Source organism: Macrotis lagotis, chromosome 1 (assembly GCF_037893015.1).
Source record: "Macrotis lagotis isolate mMagLag1 chromosome 1, bilby.v1.9.chrom.fasta, whole genome shotgun sequence".
NCBI classification, from domain to species: domain Eukaryota; kingdom Metazoa; phylum Chordata; class Mammalia; order Peramelemorphia; family Peramelidae; genus Macrotis; species Macrotis lagotis.
Genome location: NC_133658.1, coordinates 8,827,064 through 8,850,161, shown reverse-complemented (window position 1 = coordinate 8,850,161; position 23,098 = coordinate 8,827,064).

The following is a 23,098-nucleotide window of genomic DNA, read 5'->3' as shown; positions in this document are numbered from 1 at the left end:
TGCCCAAGGCCACACAGCTAGGTAATTATTAAGTGTCTGAGGTGGGACTTGTCAGGTACTCCTGACTCCAAGACCAGTGCTCTATCCACTGCACCACTTAGCCACCCCCTCTCCCTCTCTCTTTCTCATTTTCCCTTCTTCCTTCCTTCTCTTCCTTCTCTTTATCTCTTCCATCTTTCCCTTCTTTCTTTCCTACATTGCTTTCTTCCTCCCTCTCTTAATAGAGTACCATGTCAGAGCTCCAAGTTAACAACATAAATGAGGTTTGATCACAGAGATCATTAAAAGAAACTACAAAAGATCTTAGAGCATAAACCATAAAAGATCAGTGCTCACAGGGCCTTGGAGTAGGGACTATTAGAGTTACTGGAGATGGGGAGGGATGCCCTAATAGTCAAGGAATGTTGGAGTTGAGATGCATCCTATAACAGATTAATGGATGGAAGGACTTGCCGGGATGTTGGAACATAGAATGTTAGGACTGGGAGGCTTCCAGGGTAGAGCAGGATGGACTCTCAAAATGAATAATGTCAAAGTCAAATAGAAAGGGACCCCTATGGGTGGTTACTGATATAGTAACACACAAATTAACATAATATTGTGTTTTAATGTATTTTTATCTATTTGTTGAACATATCTCAATTATCTTTTAATCTGGTTTGATACCACTTGGCATCTGAAATTTCTGGTCTTCTGGTCTAAAGCAGAGACCTAGTTAGTCAAACAGGAAACATTTATTAAATGAAGTGTGAATAAAAAAGAACCTCACCTACCCTCAGAGAATTTGTATTCTATTAGGGAAAGACAATATAAAAAAAAAAGAAGAAGAGATAGCTTTGAATCCTGGAGGACTGAGTTCAAATCTTGCCTCAGACATTTATTCAGATATCTGTCACCCTACAGCAATCACCTGAAACCCTAAAACTTAATCTCTTTCTCTAAAATGGAGGTGATAATAAACACTTGCCTCACAGGTTGTGAGAGTCAAATGAGAGACCAAATGTAAACAGTTTGTAAACCTGAAAGCTCAAATTAGATAGCTATTAAAACTTATTTTTCCACAACTGCTTCCTGGGAGATATATATATATATATATATATATATATATATATATATATCCCATTTGGGGTTTTCTTGGCAAAGACACTAGAGTGGTTCTTTTCTTCTTCAGCACATTTTGCTGATAAGGAAACTGAGGCAAACAGGGTTAAGGAACTTGCTTGGGGTCACACAGCTAGGATGTGTCTGAGGCTGGATTTGAACTTACGGAAGATGAGTCTTCCTGACTTCACTTGATCCACAGTACCACCCTGCTACCCATGGGCTATTTTGGATTTCCATTAATATTGACACATTCTCATCATGTTCTATTGGTTGAATATCAGCTTCTAGATGTTTCTGCATTCTTAGAAAACAGCAGAACATGGAGAAGGTACTTGTACAACAAACAAACAGATAAACGAATGACCAAAGAACAAACGAACTAATGAACGAATCAATGAATGAGCAAATAACTAGATAGATAAATGGAAAAATGCTTTCTCCATGGAACAATTTTTTTTCTTTTTAAACAGAAATGTTATTTTCCTGTTCTGCCATGAATAGATCAGTTTAGGTTGTAAAGGATGGAACAGTATATTGGGGATCTCAGTATCAGAGCTTCTCAACAGCCCTTTGAATAGAAAACTTGTTTCTCAGTTAATTTATGCTTTCCAATATAGGGTTAGGGGATTTCTAACTCTCCTAAGCGGTAACTTATGAAGAGAGAAAGCTGGCAGGTGGCCAAGGTCTCTCCTGCCTCAACAGGTTTGAGTTTCCTGTGAATTTTCCAGACTTTAAATATAATTGGTCTGGCTCCCAACGGGATTTTTTGGAGGCCCCATGGATATCCCAACCCAGGCTCTCCCTCCCTAAACTAAAACTCAGCCTACATGTATCCTGGCAAATCAGCACACTTGCTAAAGGAACAACCATATTTCTCCAATCTGTCCCCTGAGATGACTCAGATCCTTGTTTTCCTGCCTTGCCAACTTCTCGGAGAAATGAGAGTATGGCTCATGGAATGAGCAGAGGTAGGGTGGGGATAGAGTTTTTGGACTTGGAGTCTTCCACTAATCAACAGACCTGGATTCCAGTCACTGATCCACCATTTACTTCTTGGTTTCCAATCTGGATCTGTCACTTTAATGGCCAAGGATAATCCATTAACCTGGAGAGAGAGAGGGAGGAGGAGACAGGGTTTTGTTCTTAGGAAGAGCAAAATTCCAATTCTGCCACTGACATGTTCATTATTTAGCAATGTGACAATGGATTAATCTCTCTAAACCTCAGTTTTACTATCTGTGAAATGGTTTCTCAGTTTGTGGTCAGGATCCTATGAAGTGATGTATATAAATGATCTTGCAAATCTAAAAGTCCTGTGTAAATGACTATTATTACTGATTCCTTTGAACCTTCCGTTTAGACTCTCTGAAACAGGGATAATTTAATCAGCAATGCAATACTGAAAATCAGCGCTCTCCCCTCCCCACCTCAAGTTAATCAGAGAGCTTACCTGTTTCTGGGGAAAAGCAGTGTGTTAATAGAGGAGCAAAAAGAGGAGTTGAGGATGGGGTAGGGAGAAGGCAACCACAACTGAGTGCATTAGTTGAAGTCTTTAGTAAGAAATGACACTTAAACTGAATTTTGAGGGAAACCCCAAACTGCAGAAAACTGAACTGAGAATGGAGAACATTCCAGGCCTGAAAACAAGAAATCAAATGTCACAGACAAGGAACAGCAAGCCGACCATGTGGGCAGGAGCAAAGTCAGTGTGTGTGTGTGTGTGTATGTGTGTGTGTGTGTGTGTGTGTGTGTGTGTGTGTGTATGGGGGTAATATGAAACCAATCTGAAATCCTAGAGTTGTAAAGGTTTTAAATGTTAGGCAGAAAAGTTTTATTTTATCTGAAAGTCAACTGGGATTCAGTTCAGTGAAGATTCTGAAGACGAGGAATGAAATGGTCATATATTCAATTTAAAAATATCAATTTAGCAATTCTATCAAAGAGAGATAATGGAAGAAAGAGAATGAAAAGAGGGAGACCAGTCTGGAAAGACTGCAATGGTCTAGGCCAGAGCAATAATGTCTGGTGATAATTCTTGAATTAGGAGAGAATGAGGTCATAGGAATGGGGAAAAGGGGATAAGAGGGATTGTGAAAGTTGCTGGGGAGGTCATATTGACAAGATTTGTTGGCAGCTTTTTTTATAAAAATGAAAAAGGGAAGGGGGAGGGTCATGGATGAGTCCAAGATGCAAAATGTAGGAGACTAAATGAATAAATGGTACCATCAAACTAAATAAGGAAACTAGAAGTAGAATGAGTTTATGGGTTCAAAATTAGGGATGCATTGAGTTTGAGATATCTAGGGATGTCCAGAAGGAGATAAAAGCTAGAGATTTGGGACTGAGGTTCAGAAAGAGATGTGAGGACTGGAATCAGAATTGAGAGTCATTGGCAAAATGAAAATAATGGCATCCATCACTTTTGATAAGATAACTGTGACTGAGGGCATATAGAACAGAGAAGAAGACTTGACTCACAGACCTGGTATACATCCTTCCATAGGGACTAGACATAAGTGACCATCTAGCAAAGGAGGTGGGAAAGAAAAAAGATCATAGAATCATAAATTTAGAACTGTGGGAGGGGGCAGAGGAGATTTGAGGTTGCCAGATTCAATGTCTTCATTTTCAGGAGAGAAAACTGGGGCTCAGAAAGATTAGGAAATTTGCTCAGAATTGGTAAGTGTTAGAAAAAGGATTTGAATCTTTGCCTTCCTGATTTCAAAGTCTGTCCATTACCCCATACTATAATACTCAAATAGATAGGGAGGAAAAGACCAAACAGGAAAGTGAACACATAATAGAAGAGAGATTTTCCAAGAAAAAGGTGATGGTTGATCTGGTGTAAAAAAAAAAATAAGAAAGGACTAAATTAATGAGGGATGAGAATAGGTCCTCAGAAATGAATGAAGCTGATTTGTTTTTCAGTCATGTCAGTCACTTCATCACCCCATTTGGGCTTATCCTGAGAGGTGAGAAAGATGGTGAAGTAGTTTGCCATTTTTTCCCCAACTCATTTCATAGATGAGGAAATGGAGGAAAATAGGGTTCACACAGCTAATAATTATCTGTGGCCTTATTTGAACTCATAAAGTTGAGTCTGCCTGATTCAATGCCCAGTGCTCTCTATCCACTATGCTACCTAGCGACCTAGTAATGAAGAGATTTTTTGTTCATTTTGGAGGCATTTCAAGAGGTCAGGTGCTAGACTACAAGGAGGCCAGAAATGAATGAAAGATGAACAAGTAGAAACTGAGTCTTCACAATCTTATCGAGGAGTTTACTAAAGAATAGAAAGTAATGTATGGGAGAATAGACTGATAGCAGAAGTCAATGGAGTGTGCATATTTATAGGCTGTAGAGAAAGATCCAATGCAGAGGAAAGTCTAATTGAAGATTAGAGAACAGATGTTTTCCCTTCATTCTCTAAGACGAACATCATGACATAAGAGAGGTGATGTCATGACATGCAAATCCATTAGGTTTAAGTGAGGGGGTGCTGTGCAAAGAGGACAGATAATCCAATGGGGAAATTAGTGGGAGATCAAGGATTGGAATTATGGGTTTCAGTGGAGGCGTCTTCTGGGAAAGGAGAGAACTGGAGTAACCACTGAAGAGAGTAAAAAGGAGAATTAGAGGTAATTGTACTCACACTATTTACCTAATAAAATGTTGCAAGTAGTTTGTAAATGGGATAATACTGTATCCATGGGAGTTTTTGGTCTTGCCTGTATCAGTAGGGACACATTTCAGAATCTTTCCTCATCATGAACAGGAGATGGGCTCTCAGGTTCCTCTCCCTTCAACAACTGATGATTGTAATGCTTGCATTTATTTGTCCCCTTCCTGATTCAAGTAAATCTTTCTTCCCAATCAATCTATTGATCAATCAACAGCCTTTATTAAGCCCCTAATCTTTTCCACGAACTGGGTTAAGCACTAGGAGTATATATAAAAAAGTCATCAGTTCCTGATCAGCATAGCTTTCCTTCTAATTGGTGCAATGATATTTGCATGTAGATTAGAACTACAATGTTCAAAATGAATGTGAGCTAGTTTCATGAATGAGGACATGAGTATCTAGGGAAGGGGAGGAGAGATTTTCAGGAGACGTTCCATGAAAAGGATGATGCTTTGGTTGAATTTAGAAGGAAATCAGGGCTTCTATGATGCAAGAGTTTTTGAGGAAAATTCTTCCAGGGATGAGAGGCAGTCGTAAGGAGCACATAAGGAGTTGACTTTTCAAGTGTCCACTTTTCCAACAACTAAGAGGTTGAATTAGATAATCTATAGGGTTCTTTGGGTCTCTGAGAGTACATGATCTATGTTCTGAGGCTTCTCCCAGCTTGGAAATTTCTAATGCCCCCAACTTCATTCATTTGTATACATTCTTTCTTCATATCATTTGGACTTATGCGTATATATGCTTTATTCTTACCAGTAGAACATCAGATTTTTGAGGACAGGGATCCCTTTATGGAGAATCTGGCAAAAAAAATGGGCTCCTAGAAAATATTTTGAAGAAAATTGAGTTGAATTTCTATATTTTAAATTGCCTTTCAACTTTACATTTTTTTTCATCTCAGTCTTCCCTCAGTCCTAACTCTAACTCTTTCTTCAATAATATTTCAAGGAGTTACATTTCACCAATCCAAGTGACAAAACTGTGTCAGCTTTAAATGGAGCGAGTGGGTGGATGCTGCTTTTCATTTTAATAATGGAAGGGTCAGTTCATTGGTGCTCTCCATTGGCCTTTTCATAAAGATAAAAGTCTCATTATGTCAGTAACTAATTGAAATTGTCAGGTCAACAGTTTCATTGTTTTGATTAACTTGACAAAGATGATCAATCTTAGTCATCAATCCAAGGAAACAAATAGAATTTCAAGACTAAAGGTTGAAATTATTTAGATTTCTGTCAATGTCTGATGGTTTCCAGAAGAAAAATCTCCCTGGGATATTACCAAACTTTCCAGGGTATTGAACATTTTAGAGTTGAACTCATCCTCTTTAGTGGAGATAGAAGATATTTTATTTTTATTATATGTTCAAATTTCAGCTTATAAAAAGGAAGAGCAAACTAGAAATAGTTACCTAATAATGGAATGAGCTAAGTTTGGGCAACAAAGGTGGAAGAGGCATGAGGTGGAAAAATTCAGTGCATGTGACAGTACAGGTGAAAAAATTTAGTAATTCCCCTTTTATATAAACATTCTATGACGTCAACTAGCAGATGAACAGGAAATGCATGTGAACTTGTTAAGCTGGAAGTCATTAGGCCCTATGTGAACAGGGAAGAACAGATCCTCCAAATTTTCTAAAACGTTTTCCTAATATGCACATGGTTCTCTTACTCTGTTGTATGATAGGTAGCTCTGAGTAACCTGAAAACCTTTGTTCCAAATTGAGAATCAGTAGCTTAGTATCACTAATACTGGTCAAGATGGATTGTCCAAAGATCCTTTCCCAAAATTCAATTTTATGAAATTTGTGTCAACAGCCCTGCCAGGTTTCTACCATTTTGTTAAGATGAAGACCTTCCATTTGAGAAGGATACCAGTTCAACAGCATCTTTGCATTTTTCATTAGACTTTCATCTGGATGAAATCTCCCCCTTTCCCCTACCTCCTGATTTTCAGATTTCATTTATTTGTTGTCTCCTCCCATAGAAAGTCAGTTCCTTGAGGGAAGGAACTATATATATATATATATATTTTTTTCTTTTTTTCTTCTTATTCTTAGTATAGAGTCCGTAACATCAGGTCTTATTGAATAACTACTGATTGATGAAGAATTGGATTGGAATTCCAAATTGGAGATTGACTGTGTGACCTCAAGTAAGACACTCAATTTCTTGCCTGACTGTCCCTATTTGTAAAATAAGGCTGATAAAGGCTATTGCCCTTACCTTCCAGGAATCCCATGAAATAATAGACATGAAGGACTTTGCAAATGATAAAACCCTATTGTGGTGGCAATTTTTTTTCCACTGTCAATTCTTGGAGTGTTTTTTGAGACTGGGCAATATTTCTTTTTGCTTGTTGTTTTTGTCTTGTATTTCAACACCTAAGAAGATACTTTCACTTAGAAAATGATTGATAAATTTTTATTGAATTAATTCAGGAATTAATACTGCATTTGATTGATGATGGAAGTCAAGGAATGGTTTATATCTTCACTGAAGAGAATATATAAAATTTACCAAGGGCTTTTAAACTCCCACTTGGAACCTAATCTCTTGTTGCATAGATATACCAAAAATCATGAAGGAACACGGATTAGTTGAAGAAACACTGAATTTGGTATTAGAAAATGGGGCTGTCTCATTCAATTCATCAGTAAACACCGATTATGAACCTACTATGTTCCAAACTCTATATTAAGAACTGGGGATACAAAAATATATTCTTGCCCTCAAGGAGCCTAATAAGGGAGGCAATAAATAAAACAAATATACTCTAAAAAGTTATATGGAGGATAAATAGGAAGTAATAGAAAGAAAGTGCTGGATATGGAATTGAATAGAAGTAAGACCTGTACTACAATGAAGAGAGCATTAAACATCTCTGGGTTTCATACTTAACATCTAGGAATCTCAGGAACCTCAATCTCAGTTTCCTCATCTGGAGGATAAGGATAATAACACTCAAAGTGTCTACCTCAAAGAATTGTCCAATGATTGAATTCAAGGGGAAAAGACTTTGAAAACAAAGTGCTAGAAAAAAATCCCTTATTATTAATGATGCCATAATTCTCTGCTTTATCAGCAATAGCGGGTGACTTTAGGTTGGGACCTTTCCATTACTCATCTTCATTGTTTGGAATGCCACCCAATCTCCGCTGCCTCTCTTGAGGGGATGTCCTCTGTGTCTCCTTCATAATATGTCTCTAGTGTTGTCTTCTACATGAAGCCTTTCCTTACTACTCACCCCACTCCCCACAGTTGCCAGTATCCTCCCCCTCAAAATTAATATATATGTGTATATATATATATATATATATATATATATATATATATATATATATATATATATAATATTGAAAGTAATCATGAGATAATGTATAGTGATCTAGCAAAGGAGACAGAAAGACTTTGGTCATGTCCTCCTCTGTTTGGTTATGTGAGCTGGCAAATGGATGAACCTTTCCATCATTCAAGAAATTCTCTCTGATTCTACATTGCAAAGAAGTTGACAAGCTGCATTGCTAGAGGGAATTGATCCTTCTGGAACTTTCCTTTTCTAGAAAATTCAAATCCCGTCTCTATCACTAGCCTTACATTTTTATCTGTAGTGATGTGGGTTCATATTGTCTCTGTTGAAAGAATGTTTATATTCCATGTAGAGCCCAATGTCTTAGTCATAGTTCTCCTAACCCCATGACGACCACAATGTTTGACCTATAGTTGGTACTTAATGATACTCGTTGATTGACTGATGGGGTAGCTGATCTCTGAGGTCACTTCTCTCAATTCTTGAATTTCTAACCATAAAGAAGCAACCGTTTATTGCAGTAGGAATGTTGGGAACCAAGAAGGGAAATTACTTCTCCAGTTTAGAATTTAGGCTAGAGAAGAGGCAAGTCAGACTGACAAAGTGGGAGAGTATAGAGAGACATATGGTAGGTATGACTAGTCTGTGACATTACCAGTGATGTCTTCTTGCATACAAAAAGTAGCACAGAAAAGAGACCCCACAGGAAAAAGAGGGTCACGGGAAGAAGGTGAGTTAGTCAAGTAGAGACTGGCCCAACCCCTAGATCTCTTCCCTGCTCTTATGCCACAAGGACCAGAAGGCCAGAGGCCATGAAGAAAAGCTTCAGTACAAAGGAGTAAATGTTCACTGAACTAGATGTAGGACCCTGCAGAAAATTCCAGAGGATACAAGGGTGGGGACTGACTGTGATTCACTTTAGTGGCTACACCCACATTAGTACACTGAAGTCTTGGAATATGTCAGTGACTTAGAATGGGTGTAAATTCATGCTCATCCCATTTGCAGATGTCAGAAATCTGGGAGCCTTGGAGAACAGAAATGACAAGCTCCCCTAAAATTTTGATGAGCTAGAATATTACACGGAGTCTGAGAAGATGAAATTGAGTAAGGATAAGTATAAAGTCTTACATCTGGATTCAAATAATTAATTTTGCAAGGGCATAAGGGGAGAGGTGACACTAGCAATTTGTCAGAATAAGATTTAAAGGATTGCAAACTCAGGATGAGTCAACAAGGAAGCATGGCAGCCAGAAATGCTAATGTAATCTCAGACTGAAATAAGGGAAGGGTAGTGGCTCTAGCAAGGGAAGAGATAACCTCACATCTCTACTCTACCCTGGGCAGGTCATGGAAGGATAACAGTATTTACTTCTCTGCTCCATCATTTGGAAAGGGCAAAGATAAGTGAAAGAGTCTATCCAGCGGCAGCTAGGTGGTGCAGTGGATAGAGCACCAGCCCTGGAGGATCTGAGTTCAAATCCAGCTTCAGACACTGAATAATGACCTACCGGTGTGACCTGGGGCTAGTCACTTAACCCCATTGCCTTGGAGAGAGAGAGAGAGAGAGAGAGAGAGAGAGAGAGAGAGAGAGAGAGACCAAAGGAGGATCTTCTTGGAAATATCTTGGAGGAAACTGAGGCAAACAGGGTGAAGTGACTTGTCCAGGGTCACAGGGCCACATGGCTAGGTGTCTGAAGCCAGATTTGGACTCGCCACGAGTCTTCCTTACTCCTTGTCTAACCCTCTATCCACTGTCCCACATTGCTGCCCCAGGTTATTAGCCTAGAAAAACCAAAATGCTCAGATTAAGAAAGTAACACAACGTGACCTAGGATGAAGGAGGGGAGAAGATCCCAGGCTCTGATTCTGCGTCTCCTGTTAGATCCTGCAAGTCTAGAAACAACATAATTGGGCCTAGCTAAGGGCAAAGTTCCATAGCTTGGGTTCTGCTTCCATCTAGTGGTCAATCACCAACATTTTCTCCATGTTCCTGGAAATTAGATATGTTGGTTAACCTTATGATTGCATGTGCATCTAGAGGTGGAAGGACACTTTCACAGGTCCAACACTTGCCCCCATTTTAAAGATGAGGAAACTGAGGCAAAGTGATGTGGACTGACACGTCACTCAGGTTTTGAGCATCTGAGGTGGGATTTGAACCCATTACTCCCTCTTTGGGGAGTGAAAAGTATGGAGGAACTAGCAGATAAAGTTTTGGGCTGGGAGTCACTTGATCTGGGTTTCGATCATGCCTTTAGCATCACCTAATTGATGAAAAGTAATTTCCTTAGAAATCGCTAAACCTCATTTTTCTCTTCTTTAAAGTGGACTGTTAAATAGTTAAATTTATATTTTAAATAAATATTGATTTTATTCTGTGACAAGTGATGACTTCCTATGCAATTAAATGACAAGGGTTAGATTCTCCCCTCTATTCCCAATGGTGAAATAGAAAATAAATTATGTCAATAAAAATAGGGGAAATAATGACAATTGTTAGCATTTATATAATACTGTGTGCTAGGCATTACGCTTTACAATGGTCATCTCATTTTGTCCTCACAACAGCCCTGGGAGGTAGGGGTTATCATGCTCTCTTTTTTACCGATGAAGAAATTGAGATAAAGGGACTTCCCCAAGATCACATAGCTGGTGAGTGTCTGAGGCTGGATTTGAATTCAGATCTATCCTGACCCCAAATCCTATGTTCTAAGGCCCCTGTAAAAAAGGAACCACTTGCAATAAAACTTAGGACTCATATATTAATTTTAAAGTGCAGGACTCTTTAATTGTAGGACCAGAATTCTGAAGTTTGAACTTAAGATTCTGAAGCCTCTAATGGGGTAGAGGAAGTATGGCGTCACATCGAAGCATTCATGGATTTGGAGTCATGAGATCTGGGATCAAAAACATATGGGTGAGAACTTGGGTAAGTCATTTCTCTGGGTTCCAGGTTCTGAAGTTATCAATGAAAATTTGAGGGAGATGATTTCAAAGATCCTAAGTAAGATTCAAAGATTCTGAGGAAGAAACAACCATTGCATTGGTCTTTGTGTGACTTCCCTCACAAGGGCAAAGTGAAGAGTCCTTCAGGAGATTTGTAAGTCTTAGTTTCTATTAAAACGTCTATTTTTAACATTTCAAGGACTGAGAAACTTTTTTGGGAGCCTGCATATTAAGCTTACTGTGTCACCAGGATTTAAAATAAGCAGACAACAGTACCTAGGGATTGGGGATAACTAAATGGGGATAGGTTAAGAGTAATAAAAAAAGACAGCTATGCCTGAAGTAATTTCAAAAGACATGGGTTCGAATGAGACCTTATAAACACTTACTAGTTGTCAACTAATTCTGTCCATCTCAGTTTTGTCATTTGTAAAATGAACTGGAGAAGGAAATGACAAATAACTCCAGTGTTGCTGACAAGAAAACCTCAAATAGGGTCAAAAAGAGTCTGAAATGACTTAACAATAAAAATTATAAAAAATACCACTACTATTTTACTTTAAAAACATTGAGGGGCAGCTAGGTGGCATAGTGGATAAAGTGCCTGACTAGGAGTTAGGAGGACCTGAGTTCAAATCTAGCTTCAGACACTTAATAATGACCTAGCTATGTGGCCTTGGGCAAGCCACTTGACCCCACTGCCTTGTGAAAAAACAACCAAAAAAAAAAAACACATTAAAAGATATACCCCACAATATGGTAGAATAAGAGATCATGTCTCAGTCCAACTCTGACCCTCCCATCCTTCCAACAAGAAAAGACAAAGACTATCCACTGGACCTATGATTTCACTTTTTATTGCAAACTTCCACCTGAGACTTCCTTCACCAGTAACCTGCTACCTCTGTCTTTACCTTCCAGTCTCAGAGAGTTTCCCTTCCCACAGAGCTGTGTCTCTCACTTTCCAGACTACCACCTAGAATATTCCCCCTGGAATATTCCCCAAAACCTGGGCTGTCTTCCCTCTAAAATATCCTTCTACCATGCTGCCTCCCTTCACTTAGTCATGAATTTTTCTGGGAATCTACATTTGGAGGAAGGGTCCATTATTTTCCTACCTCTGCTTTTAATGAGCATCAACCCAATGTTATGGGTTTCATAATGGAGAGTTTATGGAACAAGTCTCAAGTCTGAATTAGTGGGAGTCTCCCAACCATGTCTAAGTAATGTTGACCACGCTTTCCTCTTGGATAATCTCTGTACCTAGGATATATGGGACAGTAATCAATCCTGACTCTCTTCCTACTCATCAGATCATTACTTCTCATTTTTCTCTGCTGGATCATCATCCACATCCTCCCTTTTAAGCTTCAGTAGTTTGCACAGCTCTGTCCAGGGCCCTTCTTTTACTTGTCCAAGTCTATCTATGCCCTCTCTGCTGATGACCTCATTAACTCCCATCAGTTGATTGTTATTTTTACAGAAATGATAAGATCTCCTGCCTCTTCCAGGTTATGGACTTACAAACTGGATTTTGGAGAAGCGACCCAATGACATTTCCTCTGATAGGTACATAAAATCAAAAGATTCAAAATAAACATTTGGTCTCCTCACCACTAGTCATCTCTTTTTCAAACTCTTTCTGTTGAGGACACACCTTTATGCATACAGTCACTCAGCTCACGATCTTGTAATCATTCTTGCTTCTTACTTCTTCTTTATATTCCATTTTTAATGGACTATTAAACCTTGTAGATTCCCCCTGGACAACATTCTTTACATCTGGTCCCTGACAGAACATCATTATTGTTAAAGTCTACATCACTTCTTACCTGAAGTGCTAAAATGCTGTATTAATTAGCCTCCCAGATTCTCATCCTTTCTGGCTCCAATTCATTGTTCTTTTTTCAGTCATTTCAGTAGTGTTGACTTGTTGTGATCCTCTCCCCACCCAGTTATTTTTGGCAAAGAAACTCGCAAAATTGCCAGTTACTTCTCCAGCTTATTTTATAAGTGAGGAAACTAAGGCCGTCTTGCCCAGGATTACACAGCAGACAGGTGTTGGAGGCCAGACTTGAACTGAGAAAGTTGAGTCTTCTTGATTCCAGGTCTGGCAATCTAGAAAGCCACTTAGGTGCCTCAATTTACCTTTCAGATAATAGTAACAATAATTTCCCTAGGAAGGGCAAATAGAGACTTGCCCCTCCTCTGATGAAAATTCATTGGCTTCCTAGACTCTTTAGATCAAAAGAATTGTTCCATTGAAGGTAACTGCTCAACTTCCAACATGATAGCTTTGCACAAGTTGTTTTGCATGCCTGGAATCTATTTCCCCTTGCCTTGACTCTCAGAATCAATATTTTCTTTCAGACTCAGCTGGATTGTCATGTTGAATTAAACCAAACAAAATACACTTGCTTGAATACACTGGTTGTTATTGCATATTCATCAAATTATTTGTTTACATACCTTAGCCCACTCCCAAATAGAATACAAGAAATTTGAAGGGAGGCACATATTCCCCATTTTTATTTGAGTCATTACCTAGTAGCAAACACAGTGCTTTGTACATAGTATAAAAACTTTATTGGATTGAGTCAAAGAAAATAAATGATGAGAGAGAGAGCTGACAGTCCCCTGGTACAGCACTATTGGAATAGAAGGGAAAAGACAAAAAAGAAAAAAAAACTTAAAACTTATCTTAAATCCAGCTCTCATTCATGAAAACCAGTAGAGAACCTCATGAGGAAATAAAGAAAAATGAGCAAACAACCCAGAAAGGATATACTATAAGGAATGATAAGATCTTATTAAAAATAATAGAAGGAAAAAGAAGAGAAGAATTTTAACATGGCCTCCAGAAATAATGGAACAATGAGAAATTTTATAATGGTTCAGAAAAGAAAGAAATAATGTAATTAGACACAGAGAGAGGAATGGGAATTAATGACGAATTTAGGAAAAGAAATCAGAGCTCCCAAAGACAAATTCAAAAAGAAAAAGACCAGTAAATTCCTGCTGTGAATTAGAAAATCTCTCCCAAAACAGTGGAGGTCCTAAAGAAGAAAAACGATGCATTTGGAACTTCGAATTAGAGAAGTGTCAGACTTAAGCAGAAAAAAAAATGTCAATAGGAAATAATAAACATGCTCTTCTCAAGCCAAAGTACCAGACCTTGAAGACCATATTCAGAGATAAATTAAGGCTCAAAAGAATCCTGGAAGGAAGAGGTTGCTTTGGAATTTAAATCCCAATTGAAGAAAATTCTCTTATTGCAGTCGATCAGTAATCATGTCACTGTGGGCATTGCCTTTAGTGATGGAGATCAAAGCCCTTCCCTCTCTTTTGTTTCCACTTCTATTTCTTTGGTGATTTTCTTTACATCATTGCTCATTTTTATATGGTGCAACCTGCCAGTTGGTGCGTGCCACATTGCATATGACGGATGCTCATCATCTATTCGGTGCTTTCCCTATTGCTCTCTGAATGATTCTAAATGTCAGTTCATTGGAGAAGATAGTTTTCAATTACTCAGAACCATATAGTTCAAGGGAAGACTATTGATCTTAGACAAAGATTCTTATTTTCAAGGAGAAATTGGGGTTATGAAAAGATCAAAGAGAATCTAGTCTATTATCTTATATAGCCTATACCCTCCCACCCCTGGAGTTGGTTGAGGTTGTATAGATCTCTGGACCAAGCCCCTTTGAGTGATCATATATCTCATTTAGGAGGCTCCAAAATGGTCTGGGGCTGGATTCAATCAACACAATGCTTTTTGAAAGCTGAAGCATCTGGGGGAATCTCAACATCCATACAGTGGGTCTCATCCACGACAATGGGAAGCATTTTTAGTGAACATATGACTTCTTAGTTTTTGCTGCTCCTGATAATAATAATCAGATGGTCATCAAATAAAGTTGTCTCTGTGGTTTCATCTTTCAAGAAATCTTGAATGAATTGTGTATGAGCCCAGGAGTCAACGTCTTGCTCCATTGAATCAAATCCTTGATTGCCAAGTAAACAATGATTTCCATGACATCTCTCATCCTCTGTAACTATCAATCTACTGGGTAATTTTTTTTAAGATGAGCTGTACTTCCGAATTGAGCTGTTAGATAGCACAGTGGAAGACACCAAGCCTGGAGTCAGGGAGACTCACCTTCTTGAATTCAAATATGGTTTCAGAAATTTATTAGAAAAATATTAATTGCTCAAGAATAAACCAGGTAATTGGGGTGGCTAGGTGGTGCAGTAGATAAAGCACCAACCCTGGAGTCAGGAGTACCTGGGTTCAAATCCGGTCTCAGACACTTAATAATTACCTATCTGTGTGGCCTTGGGCAAGCCACTTAACCCCATTTGCCTTGGAAAAAACCTAAAACAAAAGAATAAACCAGGTAATATAATAAAAATAATAATTCTCCCTAAATTAATTTACCTATTTAGGGATATATAGAATTACCAAAAAATAAATTTATAAATTTTTTATTGAGTTGTCAACAAAAAGCATTAATAATAGAAATGGATTGGACCTTATTTGGAATTCATTCTTTAATGAATTAAATTATTTTCCTTTGATAATTTTAGTACCAAAAATGCAAATTGCCCACCCTTCCCATCATTTATATAACAGAGAGGCATTCAGGACAAGTAAAGGGCTCAAAAGATAGTTTGGGGAAGAAACTACATTTGATCTGTTGATGGGTTTTAAAACAGTTTCATGAACATAGTAATGATGGTTAGATAATAAAATGTTTCCATCTCCTTTACAGATGAGGAAATTAAGGTCCATTGAGTTAAGTCTCAGGTTACTCATATGTCCTCTGTCCATTAAAGGTTGTTTTTGCCAATGGTGCCTATCGTAGTAGCTGGAATTATGTAATAATTTAAGATGAAGAACTCCCCAAACGTTTATCATTATCCTTAAATGAGGTAACATCAAATCCTGGGCATACCCAGTGCCCAATACAAGGTTTAAATGTTTAATTGCTTCTTCTCTGCTCTCCTGTCCATTAAATGTTAGTTGAATTCTGTTCAAGCCTTCAGCCCAGAAAAATCCCCATATCATTTTCTTAGGAGCAGTTCTATAGTTATGTCATTGGCTCCCATGTTATATTTCTTTGAGGGCTTTAGAAACAAGCAAAAATTAAACAAAACAAATATAAGATTTAAACATTATCCTTAGAAAAACTGGTTTCTAATATGTATTCATCTAGAATGCTGGACAAGATAAACAGAAGTCATCTATAATTATCAATGATAAATACAGCTTCTTGGAATATGGAATGCTTCTTTTCATGTATCATGCATATATCACGGTGATGATCCTGTGAAGCATATGGAGTGACTTTCAGAATAGCATTTGGAATAATACATGTGTCCAAAACATAGCATTATAAATGAACCAAATACATTGAATATGCAATTATCCATTTTTTTAAGGTTTCTGGATCACAGGTTAAAAACCCCCTCTTAGAAGCATCACCTCCACTAGAAAAGATGATAGATTGGATTTTGGAGGATATAATTTTAGGGTGCGGGACAATGAACCAACACATTATTGTATCACTCAATCTCTCTATATGCCTCTACTTCTTCATCTGTAAAAGGAGGGTTTGAGATTAGATAATATTTGAGGAAATTTTGAACTCTAGATCCAAAATTTGTATTCTTGTTTAGCCATTTTTCAGTTATTTCCAATGCTTTGCGACTTGTTTGGGGGTTTCATTGGCAGAAACTCTGGAGTGGTCTACCATTTCCTTCTCTAGATCATTTTATAGAGAAGGAAAATAAAACAAATAGGATTGAATCACTTATCCAGGGTCATCCAACTATGGAATGCCTGAAGTTGGATTTGAACTCAGGTTCTGACTGTGTCCATTGTACCACCTAGCTGCCCAATACTCCTGGAGAAGAATAAAAGAAGATAGGCTATTAAGTAGATTTTATTCCAATTCATCTGTGTTATTCCAAATGACCTTATCTAAGAAAGTCTTTCAATTCTTTCTACATTTAGATGACTCATAAGCACCTCAAACAGAAAGCATTCTCAACCCAAATCTGTTCCATATCACTAAATACCTTCTTTCTGTTTGTGAACACATCATCTTCTCCATCACTTGGGCTGGAAAGATGAAAGCCATCTTTGATTGTCTCCCCTATATCACCCTATCTCCTGGAAGACAATCACATGCTTCATTGATCAGATGGGGTCATTAGCAGATGTCTTGCTTAAGGAAGTGATACAATAGCAACAACAGATGGTGTCCTATTTGTGAGCAGAGGAAGTTTGTTCAGTATTATAAATTTACTAGGGTAAACAGATTGCACTACCACAGTTTTTGTTCTATTAATATCAGAATTGAATAATGGTATTCATTTAAATATTAAGGTATTTATAGCCTAGAAGGAATGCAAGAAAAACTGGGAAACTATTGAAAACCAGTTTTCCATTCATGAAACTGTATTATCTGAAAGGCGGAAGGTCTTAAAGCATGAATTCCCCAGTGGTTAGCAGCAGGAAAGAGCGGGAACTTAGAACATCTAGATCCCAATCCAAATTCTACCTCTGTCAAGTACCATCTATTTGAACCTGATCCAGAGTTCATTTTTTCCTGAATCTCAATTTCCAGATCTGATGAATGGGGGTACAGCTTTTCTCAGTATTTGACAGGGACCCAATGTTGTCTACAGAGTTCCAAGTCCTTTTCTAGCATCCAAGACTTCGATTATGTTCTGTGTTAGGGAAGCCCTAAGAACAGTGGGTAGATATTACAAAAAGAAATTTAGGGGCGGTTAGGTGGCCCAGTGGATAGAGCACCGGCCTTGGACTCAGGAGTACCTGGGTTCAAATCCGACCTCAGACAATTAATAATTACCTACCGTCTGGCCTTGGGCAAACCACTTATCCCCATTGCCTTGAAAAATCTAAAAAAAAAAATTTAGCCTCTGCGTCCATCACTATCATTACTCTCCCTCTCCCTCCTCTCCTCTGAAATTAAAAAAAAAAGATAGAGTAACCAAAAAGCATCACTCCCCTAATTAAACCATTCATTGACTATGTTTAAAATAAAGGATTTTTCTTAATCTGCACCATAGGATTTCTGCCATATTTCAGAAGGTATATAGTAGGCCTTATCTTTGCTTATCTTTTGTTCTCAAAGAAGACCATGACATCAGGGGGGTAACGCTATGACATGCACATAATAGAATTTGAGTGAGGGGGAGGGACTAAGTCACCAGTCTCACTTTGTCCTCCAAAACATCTGGTGTAGTGGCAAGATTTTTTTTTTTGGCTTTGTTTTTAGGTTTTTTGCAAGGCATTGGGGTTAAGTGACTTGCTCAAGGCCACACAGCTAGGTAATTATTAAGTGTCTGAGGTCAGATTTGAACCCAGGTCCTCCTGACTCCAGTGCCTCCTGACTCCACTGCATCACCTAGCTGCCCTGAGTGGCAAGATATTTGACTGGGGATGGCCTTGTATGTGGAATAATTAAGTCACTTGCCCAAGGTTTCACATCTAACATCAAGTATCTGAGGCCAAATTTGAACTCAAGTCCTCTTAAGTCCAGGGCTGGTACTCTATCCCCTGCACCACCTAGCTGTCCTGTCAAATGTCAAACTATGGAATCATAGTTGGTCATTTTATTGTTTAGAATTCTTTCAGAGATGTTCTTTCACAACAATTCTTCAATTCTTGTACTGATTCATTTGATTTAAACTCAAAGTTTCTACAAATAGATTCTATCATTATTAATAAAAACAAACTAAACCAAAACAAAACATTTTCTATATCTTAGCTTAACATCTCAGTTTCTTTATAGTATTTCTAGAACTCTAGCAAATAATAAATTTGTAATTGACATCCTCACTTTACTGATGATTTTTGAAGACTGTGCTCTATTTTTTCCATTATATATAATTGTGAAGTTTGATTCTATAATGATACTATTTTAAGGAAATTACTATATTAAGGAAAGTTTCATTTAATTCTTTAATATTATTAACAGAAATTGGTGCTATAATGACATCAAAAGTTTTTTCTGTCGATAGAATTGTTTTTAATTATTTTTATTGCAAATAAGATTGTTTATGATTTTAATTTTACTAGTAGAAAGGTAACTATGCATCCCTAGCATAAATTTGACCTGGTCATTGTGTAATATTTCAAATAAAGTTTTTTTGCTATTATGCTTTTGTTAAAAATGTTTGTATATGTATTTTGTACGTTGGCATAAAGTTGTCTTTCTCTGCTTTGTGAGTCAATGGTTTAGGTACTGAAACTATGGATCTTAGAGGGTTATTGATTTAACACATTCTTTACACATTCATCTATATAAGGTTAAAACCAATATCTTTTTTATATTTTAATGAGTTATATTTAATATTTGAAAGAATTAACTTTTTATCCATCTGGCTCTGGAAACTGTTCTCTTTGCTTTCAAACTTACTTGTGACACATTTAGTATTTTTTTTGTAAAGTGATTAGAATGTTCAATTGCTCAATTTATTATCTTAATTGGAGCACATTATTTTTATTTTAAAATAAATATCATTTTACTTAAATATTAACACTATGATAATTTTGATATATTTATACAAAATAGTTCCTAATAATTTCATTTTTTCCTTCCCCTGTGTTGTGAATACTTTAAAAATTTTATATTGTCATTTGGTTTTCCTGTCTATGTCTGCTTTCTGGTTTTGAGAAAATTATAATAGCAAGTTAGGTGGCACAGTGGAAACTGACCCTGGAGTCAGGAGGACATGAGTTCAAATTCAGACTCAGACATTTAATAATTATCTCACTATATGACCTTGGGCAAGTCATTTAACTCCACTGTCTTACAAAAACAACAGCAAAAAACATATCTATTGGTACTTTTATTCCTTATGCCACCAATACTTTAGGATCAAATTGTTTTAGTTTACCCTCAATTCTTTAAGATTCAATTGTTTTAATGTACCCTTAAATTTTGGACCTTTTCCAATGATATATATTGTATTTTTTGTGTGTAGGTACTAAAATATATGCTTTATGTTTGTGCCTTTGTGCTTTTTAAATACGTTTTTAATATTCTAGCCCATGGTCCATTCTTGTAAAACCCAAATACAAAAGAAAAATATGCTTATTCCTTCTTATCTTTCTCATTCAATAATGACAAGGGATCTATTGTATTTCAATTTACTCTCAATTCTATTAAGACTTAATTTTTTGTTGGTATTTTAGTTAGCTATATCTAAGTCTGGCAGGGATAAGCTGAATTATAGTTTTACTATTTATTTCTCCTAGAAATATAATAAAAATTGTTTTAAGTCTTCAGATGCTATGTCATTGTTTGCACATAATAAAGTATTCATAGTATTTCATTTAAGCAAACTATAGCGTCCTGGTTTATCTTTTAGACATATTTACATTTTGTTGTTGCCTTCTCTGCTATCACCATTGCTACTTCAATCTTTTCGTTGGCCTAGAGCATAACAATTTCTAGTTCATCATTTAAAATTTATGTGACTCTTTATGACTAAATTACTTCTTGTAAGCAAAATCCTGATGCCTTCTGCTGTACAATCCAATCTACTCTCCTCTTTGATTTTATAGATTATATCTTTGCATTCATGGTTATGTTTATTCCTTTTTCATTTTCCTTCAGACTATCTTTTTATATATTTTCTTCTTTTCTCCTTCCTCACCTTCCTCTCTCCCCTCTTTGCAAAGAAGACACTGGGTGAAGGAGAAGGCATGGGATCTATAGGTGTTCTATAATTGAAATCAGCTAATCTGGCAATAGTGCTTCATCTTTCTAGTTCTATTTCATAGATTTTCTTTTCTTTCAATTCTCTTTTTTTATAAGCCATTTTTCAAATTGAAATCTATGACTACTCCCTAACTTTTGTTTTAATATTCATTAGGCATATTGGTATAGAATTTTCTTTCTCTAGTTTGTCTCTCAGTCTTTTCCAAATTGAAAGTACATTTTGGGGTGGCTAGGTGGAGCAGTGGATAAAGCACCAGCCCTGAAGTCAGGAGGACCTGAATTCAAATCCAGCCTCAGACACTTATTAATTACCTAGCTATGTGGCCTTAGGCAAGCTACTTAACCCCATTTGCCTTGCAACACCCCCCCCCCCAAAGTCCTAGTATCCAGGAAAATGATTTTGGGAATAGTGACATTAAGAAAAAATAGTTTAGGGGGCAGCTAGGTGGCTCAGTGGATAAAGCACCGGCCCTGAAGTCAGGAGGACCTGAGTTCAAATCCAGCCTCAGACACTTAATAATAATTACCTAGCTGGGTGGCCTTGGGCAAGTTACTTAACCCCATTGCCTTACCAAAAAAAAAAATTAATGCTACTATACAAGACTTTTTTTATGTTTTTGCAAGGCAATGGTGTTAAGTGATTTGCTCAAGGTCACCCAGCTAGGTCATTTTTAATTGTCTGAGGCTGAATTGGAACTCAGGTCCTCCTGACTCCAGGGCCGGTGCTCTGTCCACTGCCCACCTAGCTGCTCCTATACCAAACTCTTTGTATTTATATACATGTATGTTCAATACTTTTCTGTCCACATAGGATGAGACTGAAGTTGATATGCTAGTCTCACTTTCCACATCCTCCTCCTCTACGATTGGATATTATTCTTCTCACACAAACCAATCATGAGAACAATTCAGCCTCATCCCCTTCTTCCAAATTTCTTTCCCAGTGCATTCTTTTCCTCCATCCTTTTTCCTGCCTCATGGTGGCACAGTGGATAGAGTGTGAAAAGTTGGAGTCAGGAAGACCTGGCCTAAGAGGCTTTCTAGCTGTGTGGTCCTGGAAAAGTCACTTGATCCTATTTGCCTCCATTTCTTTCTCTGTAAAATGAGTTTGAGAAGGAAGTAACAAATCACTCCAGAATCATTGCCAAGAAACCCCAAACCCACAAAGAGTTGAACACAACTAAAGGTGATTCATTAAAAAACCCTTATCCTAAGAATAATTTTCCCAGATTTGATTCTTAAAATTAATAAAATGTCAATATTTCAATTAAAGCAGAATTAGTTCTCTCCTAGGCCCAGAGTTTTCCTTACTTAAGATAAGAATTGTGACCCATGAACATATTAGGGTAGATCATCCTAATTTAACCCAAGTGCTCAAATGCATTTTAAATGCATTTTCTGTTGAATTATATGTTTGTATTTTAAAGTAGCTATTATGCCCTGTTTTACCTCAAGGTTACTTGAGAGTACTCACATTAGCAACAAAATGGTGGACTAGACATTTTCTCCAATTCTCATGATTTTTGAAACTTCACAAAAATCAAAATTTGCACAAAAAACAATGCAACTTTAACTTCTCCATGGTCTTGTACATTCAAAATCCAACAAAAGGCAAAACAAAAATCTACTCAACCCCCCAAATTGATATTCTCAGTCCTCCCCACCAACTCATGCAGCACCCCTCCCCACCTCCTATTCTATACCTGCACTAGCAGAACCAAGGTGTAATACCCCTGCATCCTGTTTTCCTTTCTCCCGCTTTAAAGTCTCTTGAGACTCTAGCTTCAGATAGGAAGTTTGTTCTAGCCTTGACATCTGCAATAATTAGCATTATAGGGGCAGCTAGGTGGCTAAGTGGATAGAGCACCAGCCCTGGAGTCAGGAGTACCTGGGTTCAAATCTGGTCTCAGACACTTAATAATTACCTAGCCATGTGGCCTTGGCCAAGTCACAACCCCATTGCCTTGCAAAAACTAAAAAAAATAATTAGCATTATAGATACATGTGGAATATTTAAGTTCTCTTTTCATCATTCTAATTTCCAGTGCCTTGAATAAGGATGTTTTACTTTGTCCTAAGCTATCTGGGAGCTCTTGTATGTTTGAGGGACTATTCTCTGCATGAACATGGGGGTATTGCATGACATGTAGGGAAGCAGAATAGCTTCTTCTCTAGCTTATTGTCTCCGTCAACTTTATTTCTTTCCACGAACCAAAGCAGGAGGTAGAGACCCAAAGTTTGGTCACTCTGCTCTCCTCATTGAGTGGGACACCAGGCTAGAATTATATCTACT